General features: G+C 46.4%; 1 long non-coding RNA gene across 1 annotated transcript; it reads right to left on the bottom strand.

Annotated features, from left to right (window-relative positions):
* Positions 1-209: 209 nt before the first annotated feature.
* On the bottom strand, positions 210-6,635 carry LOC136620687 (uncharacterized). Its single transcript, XR_010791166.1, has 2 exons — positions 6,220-6,635; positions 210-1,435 (listed from the first exon to the last, which is right to left on the bottom strand). It is a non-coding gene; the product is annotated as an uncharacterized lncRNA (long non-coding RNA).
* Between the last annotated feature and the right edge of the window lie 1,568 nt (positions 6,636-8,203).

Genomic DNA, 8,203 nt, shown 5'->3' with positions numbered 1-8,203 from the left:
ATGTGTAATACCATGTTTGAGTTCCTTGGGCTCACCTATGCTGTGGGTGCACAAAGACTTCCCATTGCGTTGTTTTACCGGTCTGGCACAAATACACTGTCGTGGATTTCCTTTTGCATCCAATGACTTACTCAATTAGGAATGTTTACACCCTTCCAGATTAATTCTGAATTGATTATGCGCATAAGAAGATTTCACACTGACACAGGTTCAGCATGTATAAGCTTCCTCAATTCTGCTTTATTGTTGGGCGCGCAGCCTCTTTTAAAAGAGTTTAACATATCTGCCCATCTGGGCAGGTCAAAGATTACATAGATACAACGTATTATTTAATTATTGGATAAGCGTCTTGCAATTCTTCCATCCTCCGGTCATTTGTGATTGGCCATCAGGTGGTGGACGAGATGAGTGGGTTGTCTTGGACCCACGTGTGGTTCCTTTGATATGATTGGATGTTACATCATGAATTAGTAATTGCCTAAATCTCCCATGTTATTTGCATATGCTTCCAGTAAAATTGCTTGGGTTATTATTGCGGTATTCTAAAAGCGGTACTTGCTTAACCTGCGGTTATCTGTCTGATCTTTACTTCTTCTAAAGTTACAAAACAGATGGAAAAGTATAGCGTGTTCATGTTAAATATTATCTTTGTCAGCAAAGTTTAGGAAAAAGATGTTTGATTAAGGAAGTAGAAATATTGCATAAATGTAAAAACATATCTATATTTGTATCAAAACAGAAGGCAAACATGTCATTTGTTATACAGAATGTTAAACGTACAAATACAGGTTCACTGTCCACTATCAAAGGTCCACAGTCCAGAATATAGATATATTGGGTTTCCACTACAGCCCCCCTTGAAACTATCTGTTTCACTAAACTCACCACACTATGTGTCCCTACTCTGTCCCACCCTAACCCCCCACCATTGACCCTAGATCTGCATTGTGTTGTAGACTGGGGCTACCACTGCCATGGGGGTATAGGATGGTTCGACATCATCATATTCTGGATCCATGATGACGACGTTTGTGCTGACAGTGGGCTTTTTGTTGGACATCATAGTGAGACAGGTGGACCAGGTAGTCATCAGGGTCGGAATTCACTGTATGCAACAACAAACAGAAATTAGGACAATTATAATGGCAACAAATATAGTTAGTATCTTTTTTTTTATCAGAGTAACCTCTTGTGTAGAACCCGCCTTCTTGACACTACCTCGATTCATCCACAAAGAGTGCAAAATTAGGGCTATCTAATGCCTGATCAACATGACTGAACCTCTGCTCCATTAGTACGTGCATGATCATATCTATCAGTCTGGAAGGAAGAAACTACAAGGTGATTATTCCCACTTCCCTTTTCCAGAGGCGGCAAGGTAACAGGACCAGGGGCGTTGTAACACCGGCATGTTGCGTGGCATGAGCAGAGTGCACTGCAGATAAAATAAAGGAAAATCTTAGCGAAAACCTATCACAGTGTTCTAAATACACAATGTTTTAAAACTTATTTTTTTCTATTCTGCTGTTAGGTATGTACCTAACTGAGGAAACAGACTAAGGTTAGCTCTTTTTAGTTAGTGCGGTTAGCTTCTTAATGGCAACTGCGTCTTTACCTGCGGGTCACGTTTTGTCTGGAATGTAGGTACAAGTCTCCCCTTTTTGGCTAAAATCGTACCTCGTGCCATTTTATTTTGAAAAGTCATAGTCGAGGTAGGTCCTATTGGTCAACTAGTTCCTTTAAGGCATCTCTAGTATAATTTATAAACCGCTGCTAATTATAATAAACATAATTAATCCAGTCAACATTTTATTTACCATAATGATCAGAAAAATGGACTCGAATCCAGCTTTAACGTGGTCTCTAAGTTTTAAAAACTCGTCAGGTACCCCCCTTGGCTGTCCTATGACGTCAATGTACACGTGTAGGTCAAAACTACCACCAGGAGCCTCTCTTCTCATTCTAGTGTACTGTTACAATGCTAGTAGTGTGCACAGGTACGCACGGCATGGGACTCCCTGATCTTCACCCACATCAATGTCCCTCCTGGAGATAGCCCTGATGGTGGACAGGTCCAGGCCGCCAACACTGACCCTACACTACCTAGTGACAAGACTGGAAAGAACCGCCGTACCTATGCAGAAAACAAGGATAGACCAACATGACAGGATAACTACAGAACACAGCAGAGTTGGATTGAGATAAAGTAACTATTGGGGGTAACCTCATTATCCTCAATGCTGTCTGACAGGATGTGGAGGAGCATAAGGGCTTTACCAAGGCACACTCCCCTGTCCAATTACCTTCCAGACATGATGTCACATTATTTCACCTATGAAGTGTGTACCTTCGTTTACCTCATTCACTTCCGGTACCCTGTATCTGCAGATTAGCTCATTCATGAGCTTCTGTGTGGTTACCTGCTCATTTACCTTAGTATCAGGGTGGGCCTCCAACCTGAAAAAGACTCCAACAACAACAACAAGCACATATTCATACTCCCCAACAGGTGTGAGCTGAATGTGGTCAAATTGGCAATCTCTGAAATGGGTAGAGTGGTCCAGGCAAGTGTTATATGGCCACCTTACTTCTGTCCTGACTCGCATATGGCAAAGATCATGCTAACTGGACCAATGATGCAGCAGCTACAGAGAACCCAGGTGTCACCCATTCTTGTTCAGTGTCGACGTCATTGCTGCTTTTGATTCTGTGTACCAGTTGGGCCATCATGGGGGACAGGGACCTCTGTAGGCAAGTTCTGCTGATTGTTCACCATACGCCGTCCTGTTCTGTTGCTCCCGTCTTTTAGCCCATTTTGCTTTCCTTCCTCGTTGGCTTGTAACTGTAAAGTCCTTGGCATATTAATGTTCAAAGTTTTGTCAATGTCCAAAGTTTTGTCAATGTCCAAAGTTTTTATCACTGACTCTGAATGCTGTCAGTAACTTTTCTTCTTTCTTGCATGGCTTGAGGGCCGCTGCCTTTGCTGTGCTGTCGGCGAGGGTGTCGTCTCTCGCTTCTCCATTGTAGGAATCGGTGTGAGCTCTCCATTGCCAGGTAGTAGTAGTAGGGTTTCCATGAGACTCTGTACCGCTGCACCATTCTTAATTGGCTGTCCTACTGAGATAACAAGCTGTCTGGCCTTCCATATTGGGCCGTAATCTTGAGCTATGCCAAATGCATTCCAGGAGTCAATGTAAAGAGTTGCCGTCTTACCTTCTACCACTCTACACGCCTCAGTGAGGGCCTTTGGTTCCGCTTCTTGCACTGGAGCATGCGGAGGCAGAGCTTCTGCGTTTTAGGACATCTTGTTGTGTGACCTCTGCATCTCTGGTTCGGAGTCATCAATCCTCACCCTGGTACCATCTACAAAAGAAAACTCAAAATATGCATCATTAACAGTGGATTCTAATAACAGTTTTTGTCAGAATCTTGTTGCAAAGAATTAAAAAAATTTTTAAGAAAATATTTGATCTGCCATACTCAAATCACCTATGCCTCTCCTCCCCCGTTTGAACCGGAATACCTGATTAAAAGAAAAGTAGCTGGGTTCAAGGTAGTACAACATTGGGAAGAAATATTAGGGGAAGCATGGAAAGAGCACATTGTAGCCGAATCTAATAGGCCAGAGATAAGTGCTTGGGTTGTACTTGCATGAGTATGTTCTGGATGTCATTTGGGGTGTGGACCACTAGGGGGTAGTCCAATACCAACTTAGAAGATTTGTCAGCCATTGTCTGTACTGCTGCCACTGCACAAACACATGAGGGAGCTCCTCGAGTCACTGGATCCAACCTCATGGAGTAGTATCTCAGTGGCCGTGGTTGTCCTCCGTGCTTTTGTGTCAATACTGTCGTATGGGCGGCAGTATGAAACAAGGCCCAGAAAGGTGCGGAATTTGGCAACGGATGTATGTACAGGTATGGCCTGGCCAGGAGAACAACCTTTCTTGCAGAACTTGGTTAGGCTTTGGAGGAGGCCTCCAGGCCTTACAGCCATCTTCTGCAAGGGAAAATAACAGTGAAGTTGTGGCCAGTCGGCAGTTTTCCAAGATCATCAGATCATCAGCGTGGCTGACCCTTCACCCCTTTTTTTTTTTTTCTTCACTAAGGGGATACTGTTTGACCCAGGGGTGTGTATCTGGGTCTCGTATATATTATCATGGTGGGTACATTCAATTTCCGTACGTCTGTCTTGTAGGTGGCCCATAATTTGTCAGGATCCATGGAAAGCTGAATTTCCGCAGCGGCTACCAGGCAAAACACATAAGCCAGCTCCGCCAAAAGAGCAGTTTAATATACAAAAAATTATACACGGTAAATCAGTACCGCGGTGTTCTTTTTTACGCGTATCATATATACAATTATAAAATGCTATTGCGCGGGCGCCGATGAAAACCAATGTCCATTCACTGCGTGTGTAATACGGCTGCCCTGAGGCTAAGGATGCGTACTAACGCAGTCAGAGAAGCGCTGCGGCCATCTTGGTCTCTCCAGGCCGGAGGAGGGTCGCGTTAAAGGGTTTATCTGGGAACAGAAAAAAAAAAAGATGGCTGCATTTTTTGTTTCTACTAAAAATGGCGCCATGACGGTCCACAGGCTGCATCGGGTACTGCAGTCCAGCTCACAGACACAGCCCAGTCCCAATATTACAGCCCGCACTTATAAATATGATGGAAGGGATGTGAGAGGAGCGGGACCATCTAGGACCCATTTCAGTATCTGCACTCGCAGTCCGGCACCCTTCGGTGAACTTCCTTGAGTGTTCTGGAGCTACGAGGGGTTAATGACTTATTTCTCTGGACAGAAGCTTTCTTACGATTCACAGCCGTTCGCAGTGAACGTAGAAGAACGGGATGATGTGGGCCGTATTCATGGAGATCAACAGGCCATGGCGTTCTGTAGGCTTCGATACCTCTGCCTGACAGTCTGCGAGTGCCGCAGGTGCGTGTAGTTCATCGGACTCCATTAAAGTGGTTTAGCACGTATATAAGATACTTAGACTGGGGCAGACGTAAGGCACGCGGGCCGGGGTTGGGTACAACTGGGGGGTAATAGAGGTGATTGAACACATATTGTGGACATCGGTGCCAGACCTTGCATGCTGGGTGCTATCAGTGGGCAGATGGGGGGGGGGGGGCGTGGGGGTTCCCCTTTCCTGCCCTAGATGTAAAGCCTCCCTTAATATCGAGCGTCGGCGGCCTTTAGATGATGGAGAACAGTCGATGGGATTTTTTCCTCTTTCTGTGCCTCTAAATACTTTTTTGGGGGGGGGGATATTACGATTTGCGTAAATCTAGTCCCGTTGTTATGGCGGGCGATGGGGTGTTCTATGTACATTATACGCATGGAGGTGGAAACGTGCAGAAACTATACGGGGGCATCGGCTGCAACATATTTCCAAACAAGGGGTTAAAAAAAGTATATCTATATAAAAAAAAAAATTATAATAAGTCTATATCACAGACATGTAATATATTACCGGACACATATTACACCCCCTGTAGATCACAAGGCCCAGGCATGCGGCCCCCGTAGACAGCTGCACACGAGGCCAGCGCCTGCCGTTAACCCCTCCCTCCCCACATCCTCTCACTTCCCTCCAGGCAAATACTATTTACAGTAACTATAAACTGGCGCAAAGAAAGGAAACCTGATCTGATCCCTGCAGAGGGGGCGCCCCTCCTCCATCATTACACCCCCTCCCCCAGCCATGGAGTTTGGGGGAAGAACATTAAGTCACCCCAAAATGAAATACAAAAAGTAAAATTAAAAAAAAACAAAAAAACAAAACAAAAAACCACCCAGTCTCTATTCTCTCCAGCACATTAACCCCTCAGTGTCCGGGCTGCACTTCCTGTAGACCCCCATCTCCCCCTGTAATTAAAGCAATGCGGCTAAAAAGTATCAAATGACCCCTCTGCCCCCTACAATTTACCCCTTCAGCCCTGCAGCCCAGCTGATATCTCCAGGCTGCAGAGAACAAATAAAATGTTGCATTTTTTAGAAAATATATAAAATAGTTACAATATATAATAAATACAGGATTATAACATGCCCCATATAATAATATCCAACCAGTCCCCATATCACACACATGATACATAGGATCAGCCCCAGTATATAATCACAGCAGCGCCCTCCTCTCCGCAGGGATGCCAGGCACGCTCAGGCAGCTGTTGCCCGGGTTGTGTGGCCCTCGGGGGCCCCGGGCTGCCCTCACCTGTTGGTCGCACTGCGGGCAGGACTTGGTGGCCATCTTCACTTTCTTGGCTCTGGCCGTGGACATGCTCCCTCTCGCCGGGCGCGTCCACAGCGCGCATCCCCGCCTCGCCCCCTCCTATGCACAGCCCGCTTCCCCGCCTCTCGTGAACGCGCATGACGTCAAACGTGCGTCCAGGATTGGCTCAGCCACAACGGAGGGGGCGTGGAGTTCTGAGAGTCAATCAAACTAGGCTGGTCTGATAGAGGAGCAGCGTTGCCTATAGCAACCAATCAGAATGGAGCTTTCATTATACTCTATACCGAGGATAAATGGATGCTGTGATCTGATTGGTCAGTGGGGAGAGCGCTGATACAATCTGTTAGTTGTCCGGGAGCCGCAGACGTCACGCATGCACACAACCTGCTCCTCTCCCAGTTATATTGCTGCCGGTTTTAATTATACAGTGTATTTTCTTGCCCCTTCCTGAATTCTATGATGGGCACACCGTGACCTCTCCTGTGGGGGTCATCCCTGCGCTGCGGCATCATTATACTAGTATGACATCACTGCGTGCGTTACGTAGTCAGCGGAATATAATTATTTCATTGTGTTCGTTCACGGGCGCATATTTTCCTGCGCAATTTGGTCACGCCAAAAAAACAAAACGCATCGTCTCTGTTTTCCTGCATATTTTCGCACCAAAAGACCCCAAAGACGTCAATTAGGATGCAAAAACGCCCACAATAACGCCAAGAGATGCGCAATTCAGCTGGAAAAAGACCATCCGGAAGTCATTGGGCCAATAAAATGATGGCGGGATTGTACCCCATGGGCCACAAAACATCCCGGCGGGCGCAAATGGTGGGAAATATGCCGATGCACACGCAAAAGAGTCGCGTTCATAGCGCAAATATATTGGGCTGAGGCGTGCGCAATTACACATACGCCAGTTTGACGCCTTCAGACGAGCGTGTGCGCAGATCCTTGCGCCTCAGCGAAACATAGTTGTGCCGTCAATGAGGTCGCTTAGTCCACAAAATACGTGCGCAAAAACTTTACTGTTGGTGCGCAAATACACAAGCAGAAACGTGACGCACTGCGCAACATCCGAGGGGAGAAGACAGACCGCCCTCATTAGGATGTAATAGCCGTTTTTTTCCACGGAAAGGGAAACGCGTTCATGTGAACTGGCCCTGCGTGCGCCAAAATTACAGTACTATGCGCAGACGCGCACACAACGGCCTCTTCAAGCCTTGTTTATGCGCAAAATACGCTGCTCTGTGGCGAACGTATTTGCGCAAACACTCGTGTGACGCCACCCTAAAGGCTCTTGCACACTTGCGTTTTTCTTGCGCGTTTTTTTCACTGGTTAACGCTACGTTTTTTTATGCGAATGTTAAAAACGCATCGCAAGTTGGCGTGATTTTTGTGCGATGCGTTTTTAACATTACATTGACATTCGCGTTAAAAAAACTAAGTCTGTGGGCGCCCTTAGGCCGGCCTCATACAAGCGTTAGCCTACTTAAACTCGCTATTGCACTTTATTGCGCTGCCCAAACCACTCACCCCCTCATAAATAGCGCATGTCGCGTGTTTTTCCCCCACACTCAAAATGCGTGCGTTTTGCGTCTTCGTTCCCCCGGGCAACCAATCACAGCGCAGCATTCATTTCACATTCTGCCTTGAAGGATGGAAGCTCCTCTGTGATTGGCTGTCATTCCGAGTTCTTTCCCCATTGTGTTTTGCACTTTACATCTTTAGAAGCTTTTTCTTTAGGCCCCCAAACAGCCCCTCTAATAAGGGACCCCAAATGTGTCCTGCCATGTGATCACGTGACATTTGTTATGGGTGGTTGCCCATAGCAACGATCACGGCACGCCTTAGCAGCCGGGCTCTGATTGGTTATTAGAGACAACGCCTCTGGCTTCCACCAGTCTCTGTAGTTTTTACGTATTACCACTAGAGGGCGCTGCGGACACTGCGGAGTTGTAGTCCGTGCCGG

The sequence above is a fragment of the Eleutherodactylus coqui genome, chromosome 3, assembly GCF_035609145.1.
Source record: "Eleutherodactylus coqui strain aEleCoq1 chromosome 3, aEleCoq1.hap1, whole genome shotgun sequence".
NCBI lineage: Eukaryota > Metazoa > Chordata > Amphibia > Anura > Eleutherodactylidae > Eleutherodactylus > Eleutherodactylus coqui.
This window is presented reverse-complemented; position numbering and strand designations above follow the sequence as displayed.